This window comes from Caretta caretta, chromosome 3 (genome assembly GCF_965140235.1).
Source record: "Caretta caretta isolate rCarCar2 chromosome 3, rCarCar1.hap1, whole genome shotgun sequence".
Classification (NCBI taxonomy): Eukaryota; Metazoa; Chordata; order Testudines; family Cheloniidae; genus Caretta; species Caretta caretta.
In genome coordinates this window covers 64,917,981-64,935,806 of record NC_134208.1, presented here as the reverse complement: position 1 = coordinate 64,935,806, position 17,826 = coordinate 64,917,981, and the positions used below count along the sequence as shown (strand labels likewise).

Sequence of the window (17,826 nt, the reverse complement as noted above, 5' to 3'; positions counted from 1 at the left end):
CTGTATAATAATACTTAGACATTACTGCGCTTCTTTATGTCCAAAGTACTGTACAAACATTATGCATCTTCATAATCCTCTGAGGCTTAGGCAGGTAAGTACTATCTCAGTTTTCAGAGGGGAAACCGAAGCACAGAGGTGTTAAGTGACTTGTCACAGGGTGTGAAAGCTGGGATTAAAACATGAAGAGTTTGATTCATAGCATCTCGCTCAACCCACTAGTCCCTCCCTCTCTCTAAAGAATTGCTGCTGTGGCCACAATTTAAAATACCAGCACCATGAGGGCTGTATCAGCTGAGGATCTGACCCTGAGATACTACAGTTCCCCTCATGTTTAAAACAGGGAAAAATAGAAGTAGATACCTTGGCAAATATTGATTTGGTTTTAAAGTAGTGACCCACCATTTAAAATCAGATTTTAAAAAAAAACTTCTCAGTTGTGCTAATGCTGACGGCATCCTCACTGTATACAATAAGATTACAGTGACATTAAATTTAGGCAGTTAAAAAACGTTCTTGTTAACTGCTGGAAATGGCCCACCTTGATTATCACTACAAAAGGTTTTCTTTCCCTCCCCCCCCCCGACTCTCCTGCTCGTAATAGGTCATCTTAAGTGATCACTGTCCTTACAGTGTGCATGATAAACACCCTTTTGTTCACGTTCTGTGTGTATATAAATCTCCTCACTGTATTTTCCACTGAATGCATCCGATGAAGTGAGCTGTAGCTCATAAAAGCTTATGCTCAAATAAATTGGTTAGTCTCTAAGGTGCCAAAAGTCCTCCTTTTCTTTTTGCGGATACAGACTAACACGGCTGCTACTCTGAAACCTTAAAAATTATAGCAAACTAAGACATTTTTAAAGACTCTGAAATATTATTCAACAAAAGACATTGTTTCCCAGCAAACAAGCTTGGTAAATAATAAAATGAACCCCTTGCAAACCTTCTGTCTCTGATGTGACACCATTCACCTTTGCAATTCTGGTGTGAAACTAAAGAATTCAGTACAGATGCAGGTTTAAAAAGTCACCTATTGCCTTGGGATTATTTCTGACATTCTACTTTCTTTTTAAAGCATAAACAGCCATGTAGCGTGATAGCATTATATTGGTTCACAGTCCTGATACATATTCAGTGAAAGTATATCTAAGAGACTGAGAGCAGATGTACATTTTTTTTAAAATAGTCTGCATTTATTTCCTTAAGACAGAAACATTCAGTCCTACAGTTCTTACTCAGCTAAGATCTCATTGACATAAGTGGCATTTCACAGGGGTAACAACAACATTAATTGGCTCAGAAAGAGATTAGCTTTTCAAATATCTGCTTTTATGAACCTTTAAACAAAAAGTTCATCACTCTGCAACAAGCCACTTGTTTGTCTCTCATATGTGAATTGCCAACAATTATTTATACTTAGAACTGAAAGGACTTTACAGTCATAAGTGAATTAAGTCTCACTGTGTTTCAATGAGGTAGGAAGGCTTCAATATCCCCATTGCAGAGATGTAGAACAGAGACACAAAAGGGTAATGTAACATGCCCAGCCTTACACACTGAGTCAGTCCCGGAGTCTGAAGCAGAACACAGATTTTCTGGTCCCAACTACTCTCCCAGGCACCCTCTCCTATTTAAAATTAACATTAAAAAATCACATTGAAGAACAGGAAATTATATCTTTCTTCCCTTTATCGTCTTTACAGATAACCCATTTAAACACACCTTTAAGTTTCAGCAGATAAATAAATCCTGGTGTGTTATTCTTCCAGGTTGTGGTGCATGAATACATCCACTTGAATATTCACTTCAGTCAGTCTTTGAAAATAACTCAGTTGCTGCATTGTATCTGTTACTTACAAGTTAGGCTTAATAAGTGCTCTTCTTTCCTCTCTTTCCTCCAACCTTCCTAATGCTTTGGTTCTTTATCAGATCTTACTGTGAATGAAAATTGCAAATTTTGATGACTCTGCAGCATATTGTTCACTCCATCAAAAAGTTCTATCCATCATAACATCATTTGGGAGTACTAAGCCTCTTACCAAAGAATTCAATTCTTCTTGTATTTCAAGGGGTTATTTGAAAAATAGGCCATTAACATAATGGATGAGTGCAGGAGAATGTGAACCTTTGGATTTAAATAAATACAGGAAGAGTTCAAAGGGGGTTAAGCCCCGTATGATTAAACAGTTATAGGTTAAGATTTTTCAGCTACTTTGGAGAGGAATTCATAAAGCTGAAGGACTGAAAGAAATACCCCATTCAGTAATGTTACCAGATTTGCCCGTTACTTTGGGGTATGCTCATTTATTAGGGTTACTCTTCTGGGGGCGGGGTTCTGTAATTCTATCAATGTACTGCTTGTGTCATGTGTGTTTTCCTATGGATCTCTGCTTCTCCCTTATGGAAGTCCCCTCCCAATGGAGCTATCCTGCAGGACCTAGGTTCCCCAGGGCTGGGTTCCTCCAGCTGTAGAACCAGACGAACACGCGCACACACACACACTAACAGAGCAAGTCTGAGCGGACTGGGTCAATCAGCACTTTCAAGCTGTCCCCCTTACATGCCCCGGGCTCGATAGGCTGGGCCAGGCAGCACTTTCAAACTGCAACCCTTATGTGCCACAGGTTTAGAACATCCCTATCCCCACTTTTATGTCACAATTGTACTGGTAGTAACCCATAATGATGATCATAATGGTCCCTTCTGATTTAAATATCTATGAATCACTTGATGAGCAAACCCCACAGTATTTTGGGCACTACAGGGATCTTTAGCTTAGGTAAAAGAAGCGTTGCTGCAGAGTAAATGGGGAAGCTAAAAACACAAAAGAGTAAAGTTCAGAGAGAGAGAGAGAGAGAAGCAACCAGCTTAACCATAAAAGTTATTTATTGAATAATAGTGATAACTACACAAGGAGAGCCTAAACCAACATAACAGTTACATTATTAAAGGTTAATACCTGAGGTAGAAAAGAAAATACAGAGAGAGAGAGAGAGGAATCTCACCCACTCCATGAGGCTTGAACTGGTCGGGGTTCCCAGGTGATGGTGGTAGCTCAGGGTCCTGAGTGCTGGAGACAGGCAGAGCTCCCAGCACGATCAATCAGGAGATGGAGTCCCAGTGGAACTGATACAGAATTTGGGTCCATGCATCAGAACACTACTGGAGGGTGAGTAGGAATTTTTATAGAGAAAATACAATGGTTCAAGGGAGAACACTAGATTTGGTTATTGGTAAACTGATGACTTAAGGGTTTTCTTTAGGCTAGACAATAGGAGCTGATCACTCTTGGCTGTGGGTGGTGTTTTCTTCCAGGGAGCTCACAATGCAACTAGGCTGCTTCAGTATTTTGGATATCAATCAAGAATTCATTACTACAATTGGTCTGATAACTGCTGAGCTGGGTGTGTGCAGCTGTAGGTTCATTAACATCTGGAGCAGAGATTCCCCCATGATGCAGTGCTTCCTGGCTTTTCTGGTCCCAGAGTTCAGTGCAGTTCTCTGTTCTCCATTCTGTATGCAAATGAAGATGTCTCCCTGTCTCATCTTCCATGCAGATGAGACTAGGGGAGTTGTCTCTGTTCTTCATTCTATATGCTAATGGAGATGTCTTAATCTTGTCAACCTTGTCAGGAGGGGTCTAGGTGTGTCTCCCAACACCCTTCACTGCTCTCTGCAAGCCTTTTCTCTGGTTGGTTTTGGTTCAGGCGGAAACTGATGGGAGTGGGAGGGGGGTTGTCTTTCATGAGTCAGACAGGCTATATACTGTGCCCTGATTCCCCAAGAACACAGAACTGACTGGTATCAGTAGTTATTAAGTATCCCCTTACAGGGGCAAAATTCTGTCCTGTTATACACTAAGTAGAAGTCTTTGCAGTGTTATTGAGAACTCTGACCCAGATTGTGGTTATTCTTTCCTTGATTCTTGTTTACAATTCCCACCAACATTGAAAGGAATTATTGTTCATTCTGTTGCACACAAAAACCAAATTCTGCTTTGTTGCACTGATGTAAATCCAGAGTAGTTACATTGTTATCAGTAGTGTCAGTCGAGAATAACTGAAGTGTGAGAGCAGAATTAGACCCTCTGTTTTATTGTCGTTCACCCCACTTTTAAACGTCTCAATTCACTTGCAAAATGTTGGGACTTCACCGTGGCTCTGCCTGACATATAGTATGAAGCACCAGCAAGACTGCAGGGTTGTTAAAGTGATTTACAAGAGTTCTGTAAGAATAGTTATCCTGTTTATTAATAAAGGAGTGACTATGCTAATACCCAGCTTAAGCCCCTGTGTATGACTAATGCAAACTGTATGTTTCCAGAAGCCTAAGCAGAGTTACACTGAGCTGAGAGTTGTGCTGTTACTGAGCTGTTTCTTCTCTCCAGCTAAACTGACTCCTGAACAAATTACTAAACGTTATGGGATTACAATTACTGGATCTCAGACATTTCTAGTTTTTCTGGAAGATTTAATAGATTTCTAATTTATTATCTGTAGATTATTCTTACATTGCACAGGTGAGTTGCCTAGGTTTGGGAAAGAGGAAAATAATAATAGATACAGCCTGTGATACAGTGTGCCTGTTGATATACACTGACTGGCGCAAATAGAAAACTGGAATTTCTATCCTGTGGCAAATTCCACTCTACCCAGTTTTGGTTTTGGCCCAAATTTGGACAAAGTCAAAATAGGTTTGTTCATGGAATATAAAGTTCTGAACTGAAAATTTTCAGAAATGTCAAAAAGTTTTGGCCTGACATTAATCTACCTCCCTGAACAGCTGCAGTGCCTCATGGAAGGATAGTTCAGCTGCCTTATGCCCCTATTCTCCTCTGTGGGCCAGGCTGTGCAGCTAGATTACAACTTCTATGATGCACCACATTGGTTCAGCATGATGGGGGATGGGAGGGGTTAAATTTGGATGGTGGAGAGGAAACCCTAAAATTTTCCACAGGAAAACTTTGGTTTTGCAGAAACAGCCTGTTCTGTTTGAAAAACAACACATTGATGGAAAATTCCCAACCAGCTCTAACCCTAATAGTGTCTTGTGTCCTCCTGTAATGGCTGGCCCGCTAGCTGATAGTCTGTTAACTGCAGCATTGCCAACCACAAACATTATGCATTAGTCCTGCACCTCCACCCCAAGTTATGAATTAACTTACTCGTGGATTTTTAAAAGAAATACATGTGAGGTTCTTTTTATGTGCTATCTCATTTTTGAGCCCTTGAGATTCACTTTTTCCAAGCTTTTCTCTGCAATTAGTGTTAGAAACTTACAGTTCTTCCACATGAAAGCTGAGATTTCTCACATAATGACATGACTGCAGAAACTGGGGATTTAAGAGGGGTGGAAAAGAGAAAAAAAAGAGTTGGCAACACCTCTACTCCTTCTAACTAACAGAGTTACCCTTAGCTCAGGTGGAAAAGGTCTGTGCACTGGCTGATGACACAGGCTGGGAATCATTAACCCTGCTTTTGGACAGGGACCGGGCTGCTCCATTGGCTTTGTTAGTCAGTCAGAACCTTCCTTTGGCTGAAAGTCTGTGTGGCACTGGTTATAGACATTGGTGAGTCATTGATTCATCCTTCCGTTTCTGACCTATCCTTCACTCTTAATTTATTTTTATGGCCACAGTTTTATAGCTAAACATAGGATCTATTGCCATTGGCAGGTGAGGTTGGGACTAGGAGGATAAGTGTCCACAAGACAATCTTTGTATTTGAGTCCATGCTATTTGTTGCTCAAAGGAGCTGACTAGTCACTTAAGTCACATAGTTTTGTGTTTCTCATAACTGAGACTTTTTAAGCAGAACAAGTGAAGAACAGCCAATTATTAATGGACCATATTCTTGTTCTTGTGCAAATGAGAGTATCTGTGTGAAGAACAGCCATTCCCCAAATAGTTGTTGAGACATACCTATTTTTGAAAATGTCCACTAATAACAGTAGTCTGATCAGCTGCTCAGAATTTGAATAACATTCTAATTTGACCAGTTGTGCTGCTCATGCAGGTTTCCTGTCAGATTTCTGCTGAAGTTTTGTGAGGAGATATTCACTGGTTTTTGATTCTCATCTCTAACTTGCTGATGGCTTGCTGTGCTCTATGTTTTCTACATTATAATTGGTAAAAGATCAGGACATACTTGTTAGAGCAAACTACATTCGCATAAGATACTCTTTAACTTTATTTTTTTAAATTTGTTAATTCATGCATAGTTTGGAATCACATCCCACTGCTATCAATCAGTTACTAAGACTGACATTCAGTTATGAATGGAGAAGAAATGGAAAACTGTTTCCTCTTTGTTCAAACTATTGATTTACTGTTTTAAATGGTACTTTCAAGCTTCCAATTTGAAAAATATACTTTTCTCTGCCTCATTTTGAGACAAGTAAATTAAAAGGTATTATTAATGAAGAATGTAATTGAAGAATGAAGATTGAAGTGGCAGGAGTGAGGGATGTTTTGAATGATTTACAGCTATAGTATGGACGGTTTCTAAATGTTGTTGTACTTTGTGCAGTTTGACTTACAAAAAAGCAAGAAAAATTTACAGTGGTTTGGGTTGCTCTAAAATGTGGTGGTTGCTAGAATATCATTTTAGAGGGTCCTCTGAAGCAGTGGTTCTCAACCAGGGGTATGTAGAGGTCTTCCAGGGGATATGTCAACTCAGTTAGATTTGGTCTGCAGGAATCAAACCTCCCACCAGTGTGGAATCAGAAGTCTGGCTTATCCTACAGAAGGAGTAAGGCTCCAGCTTCTGTCCTCAGGGGAAGTCCAAAACAGACAGCTTGAAAGTAGGGCTGTCAAGCGATTAAAAAAATTAATCGTGATTAATCACGCAATTAAAAAAATTAATTGTGTGATTAATCGCACTGTTAAACAATAATAGAATATCATTTATTTAAATATTTGTGGGTGTTTTCTACATTTTCAAATATATTGATTTCAATTACAACACAGAATACAAAATGTATAGTGCTCACTTTATATTTATTTTTGATTATTTTTGATACATTTGCACTGTAAAAAAACAAGAGAAATAGTATTTTTCAATTCACCTAATACAAGTACTGTATTGCAATCTTTTTATCATGAAAGTTGAACTTACAAATGTAGAATTATGTATAAAATAACCTGCATTCAAAAATAAAACAATGTAAAATTTTAGATCCTGCAAGTCCACTCAATCCTATTTCTTGTTCAGTGAATCGCTCAGACAAACAAGGTGGTTTACATTTGCAGGAGATAATGCTGCCCGCTTCTTGTTTACAATGTCACCTGAAAGTGAGAACAGGCATTCTCATAGCACTGTTGTTGCCGGTGTCCCAAAATATTTACGTGCCAGATGCGCTAAAGATTCATATGTTCCATCATGCTTCAACCACCATTCCAGGGGGCATGCTGATGATGGGTTCTGTTCGATAACAATCCAAAGCATGTTCATTTTTATCAGCTGAGTCAGATGCCACCAGCAGAAGGTAGATTTTTTTTTTTGGTGGTTCGGGTTCTGTAGTTTCTGCATCGGAGTGTTGCTTTTTTAAGACTTCTGAAATCATGCTCCACACCTCGTCCCTCTCAGATTTTTGAAGGCACTTCAGATTCTTAAACCTTGGGTCAAGTGCTGTAACTATATTTAGAAATCTCACATTGGTACCTTCTTTGTGTTTTGTCAAATCTGCAGTGAAAGTGTTCTTAAAATGAACAACATGTGGGGTCATCATCCGAGACTGCTATAACATGAAATATATGGCAGAATGTGGGTAAAACAGAGCAGGGGACATACAATTCTCCCCCAAGGAGTTCAGTCACAAATTTAATTAACACATTCTTTTTTAATGATCATCACCAGCATGGAAGCATGTCCTCTGGAATGGTGGCCAAAGGATGAAGGGGCATACAAATGTTTGGCATATCTGGCATGTAAATACCTTGATATAAAAGTGCCATGCAAATGCCTGTTCTCACTTTCTGGTGGCATTGTAAATAAGAAGAGGGCAGCATTATCTCCTGTAAATATAAAATAACTTGTTTGTCTGAGTGATTAGCTGAACAAGAAGTAGGACTGAGTGGATTTGTAGGCTCTGAAGTTTTACATTGTTTTGTTTTTGAGTGCAGTTATGTAACAAAAAAAACCCTACATTTGTAAATTGCACTTTCAGGGCAGAAAGATTGCACTACAGTACTTGTATGAGGTGAATTGAAAAATACTATTTATTTTGGTTATCATTTTTACAGTACAAGTATTTGTAATAAAAAATAATATATACTTTGATTTCAATTACAACACAGAATACAATATATATGAAAATGTAGAAGAACATCCAAAATATTTAATAAATTTCAATTGGTATTCTGTTGTTTAACAGTGTGATTAAAACTGCAATTAATCACGATTACATTTTCTAAAATCACAATTAATTTTTTTCAGTTAATCATGAGTTAACTGCAATTAATCGACAGCCCTACTTGAAAGCAAATAAAACCAGGGACTCAGAGGGTCAGACTGAGGCAGAAGCTATAGGGGTGCAACCCAATAGTGAGGGTTGGGGAGGGGTGTGCTTGGAACAGATGGAACCTACCTAATTTGCAAGAAAAGGCTAAGGTTTCACTAAGGGAACATCTTATTAGCTTCTTGTTTTAATCTCCAAAGCCTACGGCAGGGGCCAAAGCCCAGTTGGTCCTGCTGAGGACGCAGTTGGTAAACCAGGGTATTGGGAACTAGTCTAAGAATGTGGATTCAACCTTGAGAGGGAACAGAAGCCAGTCTGTTGCTTAGAAGGGGAGCAGGTTAAAGGTACTGTAATACTGTGTGTGTAACTCCTATTTGTGATCCACCTAGTCTGGCTGAGTACATAAGGTCTTAATCCTGCAATAAAATACTGTAACAAATCAGGTCTCAGAGGCTGCCTCTGCCTCAGTTTTCCACTTTTGAGTAAGATGGTAGGCCAATTCACTGGCCTGTGAATCAGTGTAGCTCTCATCAGTGTGCCAGCATTTCTTTCCCTTTTCCTGAGGATGAATTTGTTGCTGAAACACAAACAGTTCAGCATCAGTTAGGTAAGCCAAGTTGCACTCCCTGAGCCATCCTAAGTGTTCTGCCTCAGAGGGTTACTGCTGCTGCCTATGAAGTAGGCAGGTCTTTCACCTAATTGATGTGGCATGCCTCCTTCCAGGTCCTTTCCCTGACCCAGCATCTCCTGCAAGAGCCTCTCTTCTCCCTGAAAATTTCCACCAAACTCAGCTGCTTGTTGTCTTTTCTCACCATCTAGGAGGCAGGTAGTCAGTCACAGGTGGGATTATGTCCAACTCTCTATGACAGCTGGACGGGTTTGCCCATGCACATGTATGCATAGTTCCTTTGACTACGTTAGGTCTCTGACAGGTTCAGGCATCCAACTACCACATTTCATTGCAGAATTGGTTCCTTAGGGCCTTATTCAAAGATCATGGAATTCAGTGGAAAAACTCAAGTTGACTTCAGTGAGTGGGTCAGGACCTAAGCCAACAAAATGGCTCCACACCTTCATGTGAGCATAGAATCAGAGAGATATGTAGGGCTAGAAGGGACCTCAAGAGGTCATCTATTCTATCTCCCCCACGCTGAGGCAGGATCAGTATACTGAGACCACCCTGACAGGTGTTTGTCTCATCTGTTCTTAAAAACCTCCAAGGACAGGGATTCCACAACCTCCACTGGTAAACTATTCCGGCTATTCTTATAGTAAGTTTTTCCTAACAACTACCCTAAATCTCCTCTGCAGCAGATTAAGTAGTTTTACTTCTTGTGCTACCTTCAGTGGACATAGAGAACAACAGATCACTGACCTCTTTATAACAGCCCTTAACGTATTTGAAGACTGTTAACAGGTCCCCCTTCAGTCTTCTGTTCTCAAGACTAAACATGCTCACTTACTTAAATATCTCTTTACAGGTCAGATTTTCTAAACATTTTATAATTTTTGTTGTTCTTTTGGACTCTCTCCAATTTGTCCACATCTTTCTCCAAGTGTGGCACCCAGAATTGGACACAGTACTCCAGCCGAGCCTCACCAGTGCTGAGTGAAGTGGAACAATTACCTCTCTTGTGATACATATCACACTATTCTTAGTACACCCCAGAATAATAGTCTTTTTTTGCAACTGCATCATATTGCTGGCTCATATTCAATTTGAGCCACTGTAACCCCTAGATTCTTTTCTGCAGTTCTACCACCTAGCCAGTTATTCTCCACTTTGTAGTTGTGCATTTGATTTTTTTCCTTCCTAAAGCTATGTCTACACTGCACATCTCTTGCTGCAGCATGTAGGGTATGTGTAACCACACACCACAGGGAAAAGAAGGTTGCATCCAAATGTGTCAGTGAAAGCCTCTGCCAGGGGGAGGCAGCAGGGAAAAAACTTGGCAGTAAGGAACTGCCAGAGTCTCTCCCCACTGCTGGAGTCTTTCCCTATGATATAGAAGTGTAGACAGGGAGGCACTGCTTGGGTGAGTGAAGAGCCATGTAGGGCACATCCCACAGCGTTCAGGTGTGTCTTTATATGCTACTTGCCTAAACAGTGCCTCACCACCTACACTGCTAATTATACTCTTGCTAGGTGGCATGTGTAAGCTACACACTGCTGAAAGGAGTGTGCAGTGTAGACATACTCTAAGTGTAGTACTTTGCATTTATCTTTATTGCAGTTCCTCTGGGATCTCACCCGTCCTCCAGAAGTTCTCAAAGAGAATTGCTAACAGTTCTGAGATTGCTGCAGTTAGTTCCTTAAGTATGGTAGAATGAGATCTGCCTTTAGAAAGGTGGAACAAAGAGGACCCAAGGAATTTTAGACTAGTCAGCTTACTTTGTTTCCTGGAAAGATACTACAACAAACTAACAATCTTTCTCGTAAGCAAACAAGGGAAATGTGGTCTAGATGAAATTACTACAAGGCAGTGGTTCTCAAACATTTGTACTGGTGACCCCTTTCACATAGCAAGACCCGGAGTGTGAACCCCCCTATAAATTAAAAACACTTAAAAATCTATTTAACACAATTATAAATGTTGGAGGCAAAGCAGGGTTTGGGGTGGAGGCTGACAGCTCGCAACCCCCCATGTAATAACCTCGCGACACCCTAAGGGGTCCCGACCCCCAGTTTGAGAACCCCTGCTATAAGGTGAGTGCAAAACTCATTGTGCTATTTTTTGTACTCATCTTTAGCAAGCTGTCCATGTTTCTACGTTTCATAGTATTTCTGCCAAACATAAAAAGGCCCAGATCTTGAAATTCTGCCACAATATCTAAGTTGACTTTTGAAATGTTTTAATTCAGGTTTAATTTGAGAGATTTTTTTTTAAAAAAAAGTTAAGAGAATTGATCAAAGTATTTTATTGATGGAAAATATTAATAGCCACTTTAATAAGAACAGCAACAGTTTCACAATTTGTCTTCTCTTGTAATAATCACACACTTCATCCACTGTCTTGCAAAGTTTGTGCATGCTACTTATGGGAATTTATAGGTGTTCAGCTAGAGAAGGTATGCAGTTTGGCACTTTGAATGCAGCAGAAATATAGCAAGTAGAAGGGGAAAAATCAACACAATCATATATAAAGATTACAGATTTAAAACTGGGCTTCTCTTGGTTCATATCAGAATGTATGTTAATGTAAAAATTGATTACAAATGAGACGCTTTTGGGGCCAGATCCACAGATGGTATAAATTGGATAGCTCAATTGAGTCAATAGATTTACACCATATGATACTTTGGAATTACAGTTTACTGTATTTTTGCATTTTTAGGTTAAAAAAAAGATGCTTGTAGTGATTATGATCTCAGTGTTGATGCATGGTTAAATGTGCACACAATAAGAAGTTTAAAGGAAAGGAAGTATCCCATATTCTGCATCTATTTAGGATATGTAGGGATAGAAACTAAGGTATGAAAAAGAGCAATAGTGTTGCTATATGTAGTGTAATTCTCAATGTATGTTAATTAATTTCCTGTTTCTGCACAGTATTCCTTTTAGAGGCATGAAGATCAATGCATTCAGTAGAAAAGCATGTTCTTAACCATTCATTTCAGTTGTGGTTATGAGGCATACAGCAAGATAATCTGCCTCTTTTTATAATCCCAATAGACATGCTAAAGATATCGGAGGCATATTGTGCTATGCACTATTGAGCCAGATGAGATCGATGATTTCAGACCATTCCCTTTTATGGTTCCTGAGAGATAAATGTGGGAAGATGTTCTGGGCCAAATGCCTCCCTTCTAAAACATAATAATTAACATCAGTGGCACAAAACCAAACACCCTAGCCCCCATCATCCCCAAGAGCCCTCTCCCTGCCTTGCCCCTTCCCTGAGGCCCCACTCCTCACTTACTACATTCCCCCTCCCTCGGTGGCTCACTCTCCCCCACCCTCACTCACTTTCACTGGGCTAGAGCAGAGGGTTGGGGTGCGGGAGGGGGTGAGGGCTCCTGCTGGGGATGTGGGCTCTGGGGTGGGGCTGGGGATGAAGGGTTTGGGGTGCAGGAGGGGGCTCCAGGCTGAGGGGTGGGGCCGAGGGATTCGGAATGTGATAGGGGCCTGCGGGTTAAGGCAGGGTGTTGGCATGCAGGAGGGGGTGAGGGCTCAGGGGGGGGAGGGGGGATGAGGGGTTTGGGGTGCAGGAAGGGGGTCTGGGTTGGGGGGGCAAAAAGTTGGGGTTGGGAGTTGGGGGAACTTAGGACTCAGGGTTGGGGCATGGGCTTCCCTCAGGTGGCTCCCGGTCAGCAGCGCAGCGGGGCTAAGGCAAGCTAGTCCCTGCCTGTCCTGGCTCTGTGCTGCACCCCGGAAGCAGCGAGCAGGTCCAGCTCCTAGGCAGGGGAGGGGGCAGGAGGCTCTGAGGTGCTGTGTGCTACTCTCGCCCACAGGCACCCACCCCCCAGCTCCTGTTGGCCAGGAACCAGTGCGGAGCTGGTGCTCAGGGCAGGGGCAGTGCGCGGAGCCCCGTGGCCTGCCCTGCCTAGGAGCCGGACCTGCTGTCCACTGCTTTTGAGAAGCAATGTGTACTGTGATGTTATCAAAAACCAGCAGAACTATTATGTAGCCCTCTAAATTTACATGGTGCTTGACAAAATTATATAAGACATATTCCCTACTCTGAAAAACTTTGATTGTCTTAGACAAAAATATGTAGGACAACTAAGGAATGAGAGAGATTATCAGTGAAGAGATAAATGTAGGAAGAATGCAGAAAAGAGGATTTGTGGAAAGAGTAGATGGAGACCACTTGTGCACATCTGTGTATGTTATACATTAAGACTGACTACAATCTTTTAGGCTAAAGAGATACTAGCAACTTTAAAAAAGTCATATTTCCATCTGAAACTGTTGTACTTTGTATTATAACGTATTCTCTAAACTACTGCAACATTTTTTAGTATGAATTGAGTTAAATTTCAAAATGAAAAGTAACTTTGAACCAAAGAATTAATCTTTGTTTCAAAGATGTCAAAATGGGACACTGCATCAGAAAATTCATCAAAACCAATCCTTTCCCAGGAACACTTTTGGTTTCAACAAATCCGCATTTGTTTGGTGAAAGGTGTTTCATAAAAAGATTCATGACCGACTGTATTTGGGAGCTCTTGGCTCCCAGCGTTCTGCACAGTCTACTAGATGTGTCATAATTTTATAAGTATACAGTACAGTGTCACTCTTACACGTTTGGAATAAGGGCACACAGTATTACACAAAGTAAAACTATTTCCCCATGTTTCAGAATAACAGCCGTGTTAGTTTGTATTCGCAAAAAGAAAAGGAGTACTTGTGGCACCTTAGAGACTAACCAATTTATTTGAGCATAAGCTTTCGTGAGCTACAGCTCACTTTATCGGATGCATACTGTGGAAAGTATAGAAGATCTTTTTATACACACAAAGCATGAAAAAATGGGTGTTTACCACTACAAAAGGTTTTCTCTCCCCCCACCCCACTCTCCTGCTGGTAATAGCTTATCTAAAGTGGCCCGTGTTTATTCCCCCACCCCCACCCCCCTGCTGTTCCTCAGACGTTCTTGTCAACTGCTGGAAATGGCCCACCTTGATTATCACTACAAAAGGTTTTTCCCTCACCCCCTCCCCCCGCTCTCCTGCTGGTAATAGCTCACCTTACCTGATCACTCTTGTTACAGTCTGTATGGTAAAAAGAAAAGGAGTACTTGTGGCACCTTAGAGACTAACCAATTTATTTGAGCATGAGCTTTCGTGAGCTACAGCTCACTTCATCAGATGCATACCGTGGAAACTGCAGCAGACTTTATATACACACAGAGAATATGAAACAATACCTCCTCCCACCCCACTGTCCTGCTGGTAATAGCTTATCTAAAGTGATCAACAGGTGGGCCATTTCCAGCACAAATCCAGGTTTTCTCACCCTCCACCCCCCTCACTCTCCTGCTGGTGCTAGCCCATCCAAAGTGACAACTCTTTACATAATCAAGTCGGGCTATTTCCTGCATAGATCCAGGTTTTCTCACATCCCCCCCACCCCCATACACACACAAACTCACTCTCCTGCTGGTAATAGCTCGTCTAAACTGACCACTCTCCAAGTTTAACTCCAAGTTAAACCAGAACATCTGGGGGTGGGGGGGATAGGAAAAAACAAGAGGAAACAGGCTACCTTGCATAATGACTTAGCCACTCCCAGTCTCTATTTAAGCCTAAATTAATAGTATCCAATTTGCAAATGAATTCCAATTCAGCAGTTTCTCGCTGGAGTCTGGATTTGAAGTTTTTTTGTTTTAAGATAGCGACCTTCATGTCTGTGATTGCGTGACCAGAGAGATTGAAGTGTTCTCCGACTGGTTTATGAATGTTAGAATTCTTGACATCTGATTTGTGTCCATTTATTCTTTTACGTAGAGACTGTCCAGTTTGACCAATGTACATGGCAGAGGGGCATTGCTGGCACATGATGGCATATATCACATTGGTGGATGTGCAGGTGAACGAGCCTCTGATAGTGTGGCTGATGTTATTAGGCCCTGTGATGGTGCCCCCTGAATAGATATGTGGGCACAATTGGCAACGGGCTTTGTTGCAAGGATAAGTTCCTGGGTTAGTGGTTCTGTTGTGTGGTATGTGGTTGTTGGTGAGTATTTGCTTCAGGTTGCGGGGCTGTCTGTAGGCAAGGACCGGCCTGTCTCCCAAGACTTGTGAGAGTGTTGGGTCATCCTTTAGGATAGGTTGTAGATCCTTAATAATGCGTTGGAGGGGTTTTAGTTGGGGGCTGAAGGTGACGGCTAGTGGCGTTCTGTTATTTTCTTTGTTAGGCCTGTCCTGTAGTAGGTAACTTCTGGGAACTCTTCTGGCTCTATCAATCTGTTTCTTTACTTCTGCAGGTGGGTATTGTAGTTGTAAGAAAGCTTGACAGAGATCTTGTAGGTGTTTGTCTCTGTCTGAGGGGTTGGAGCAAATGCGGTTGTATCGCAGAGCTTGGCTGTAGACGATGGATCGTGTGGTGTGGTCAGGGTGAAAGCTGGAGGCATGCAGGTAGGAATAGCGGTCAGTAGGTTTCCGGTATAGGGTGGTGTTTATGTGGCCATTGTTTATTAGCACTGTAGTGTCCAGGAAGTGGATCTCTTGTGTGGACTGGACCAGGCTGAGGTTGGTGGTGGGATGGAAATTGTTGAAATCATGGTGGAATTCCTCAAGGGCTTCTTTTCCATGGGTCCAGATGATGAAGATGTCATCAATATAGCGCAAGTAGAGTAGGGGCTTTAGGGGACGAGAGCTGAGGAAGCGTTGTTCTAAATCAGCCATAAAAATGTTGGCATACTGTGGGGCCATGCGGGTACCCATAGCAGTGCCGCTGATCTGAAGGTATACATTGTCTCCAAATGTGAAATAGTTATGGGTAAGGACAAAGTCACAAAGTTCAGCCACCAGGTTAGCCGTGACATTATCGGGGATAGTGTTCTTGACGGCTTGTAGTCCATCTTTGTGTGGAATGTTGGTGTAGAGGGCTTCTACATCCATAGTAGCCAGGATGGTGTTATCAGGAAGATCACCGATGGATTGAAGTTTCCTCAGGAAGTCAGTGGTGTCTCGAAGGTAGCTGGGAGTGCTGGTAGCGTAGGGCCTGAGGAGGGAGTCTACATAGCCAGACAATCCTGCTGTCAGGGTGCCAATGCCTGAGATGATGGGGCGCCCAGGATTTCCAGGTTTATGGATCTTGGGTAGTAGATAGAATATCCCAGGTCGGGGTTCCAGGGGTGTGTCTGTGCGGATTTGATCTTGTGCTTTTTCAGGAAGTTTCTTGAGCAAATGCTGTAGTTGCTTTTGGTAACTCTCAGTGGGATCATAGGGTAATGGCTTGTAGAAACTCGTGTTGGAGAGCTGCCGAGCAGCCTCTTGTTCATATTCCGACCTATTCATGATGACAACAGCACCCCCTTTGTCAGCCTTTTTGATTATGATGTCAGAGTTGTTTCTGAGGCTGTGGATGGCATTGCGTTCCGCATGGCTGAGGTTATGGGGCAAGTGATGCTTCTTTTCCACAATTTCAGCCCGTGCACGTCGTAACATCCATTGTTTCATGTTCTCTGTGTATATAAATCTCCCCACTGTATTTTCCACTGAACGCATCCGATGAAGTGAGCTGTAGCTCACGAAAGCTTATGCTCAAATAAATTTGTTAGTCTCTAAGGTGCCACAAGTCCTCCTTTTCTTTTTGAGTATAGTCTAACAAATTCCTACTCTGTCTGAAAGGAATTTTGTAGCTTTTGGTTATTGGTTTACGTAGTTAACAATAAGACATTCTCCAGTGTCTTTAAAGATGTAGCTGATTAAGCAGAGTGGTGCAGTGGGAGCATGCTGGGTCCATAATCCAGAGGATGATGGATTGTACTAGCATTCTTTGGGGGTTAGACTAGAGGACCCTTGTGGTCCCTTCTAACTCTATGATTCTAAGACTATCAGAACCATAGATTGATAATAGAAACATTTTTTCAAAATACTTGTGTAAAATCATCTTGAACTGTTAAATTAGACTGAAGTGCTCCTGCATCTCTGGACAAAAGAAGCTATTGGAAAGGGAAATTTTCATTTTTTAGCCAAGAGAACAGGTTGCTCTCAATAAGTTGGTTTACTAATAAGAAAGAGCAGCTGGTTGCTTACTGTCTCTCCTAGGGGTGTAAATGAGACAAAGGGGAAAATCTCAAAACTGAGTCTTCTCAGTGGATTGGCTAGATACTGTACATTCTGCACCTCATTGAATGATTGCTTATTAAAATACTTTCCTCCACTCCCCCCCCCCCACTATAAAATGGAGAGATGGCAAACATCACTGTAGCAAAAGAGATTGTTTTACCTTGATGCTATGAAGATGAAAGTATTTACTGTTGTCTACAATTAGAGATGGGACCAAAGCAGAACCACAAATCTGAGCACAACTCCTGAACATATGGAACATTTGGATCCAGTTTTTACTTTGAAGTTTAGGGCTCCTTGCTAATTACTATTAACAGTATTTATAAGGAGAAAATGGCAGAGAGGCCAATCCTGTGAAGGGCTGAGCAAGGGCAGCCAATCCTGCAAGTTGCTGCAGTTCAATGGATGCACAGAATGCTTTGTATTTCCCAAGGACTGGGACTTGCATGTATGTAACTCTTTTTCTTTTTTATATGTTGCTCCTTCCAGACTGCAAATAACAGTCTCCCACTTTAACTAGTTTACCAAACACAGAACCATTCTTTTATTGAAAAATATTAATACAGCCTATGTTCATCTTTGTTAAAAATACAAACCCCAGGTTGCATTTATTTTAATATATTGTAA

The 17,826-nt window shown here is 41.4% G+C and overlaps 1 long non-coding RNA gene across 2 annotated transcripts in view; it reads left to right on the top strand.

The window, feature by feature from the left end:
* The first annotated feature begins 2,977 nt into the window (after nucleotides 1-2,977).
* Nucleotides 2,978-17,826, top strand: part of LOC142071527 (uncharacterized) — a 122,914-nt gene continuing 108,065 nt past the window's right edge. The window contains exon 1 of one of the 2 annotated variants that reach the window (XR_012667602.1): nucleotides 2,978-3,172. This is a non-coding gene — a long non-coding RNA (uncharacterized LOC142071527). Of the gene's footprint in view, nucleotides 3,173-5,520; nucleotides 5,573-17,826 lie in introns of those variants that run through there. The other variant, XR_012667601.1, reaches the window with a different exon arrangement.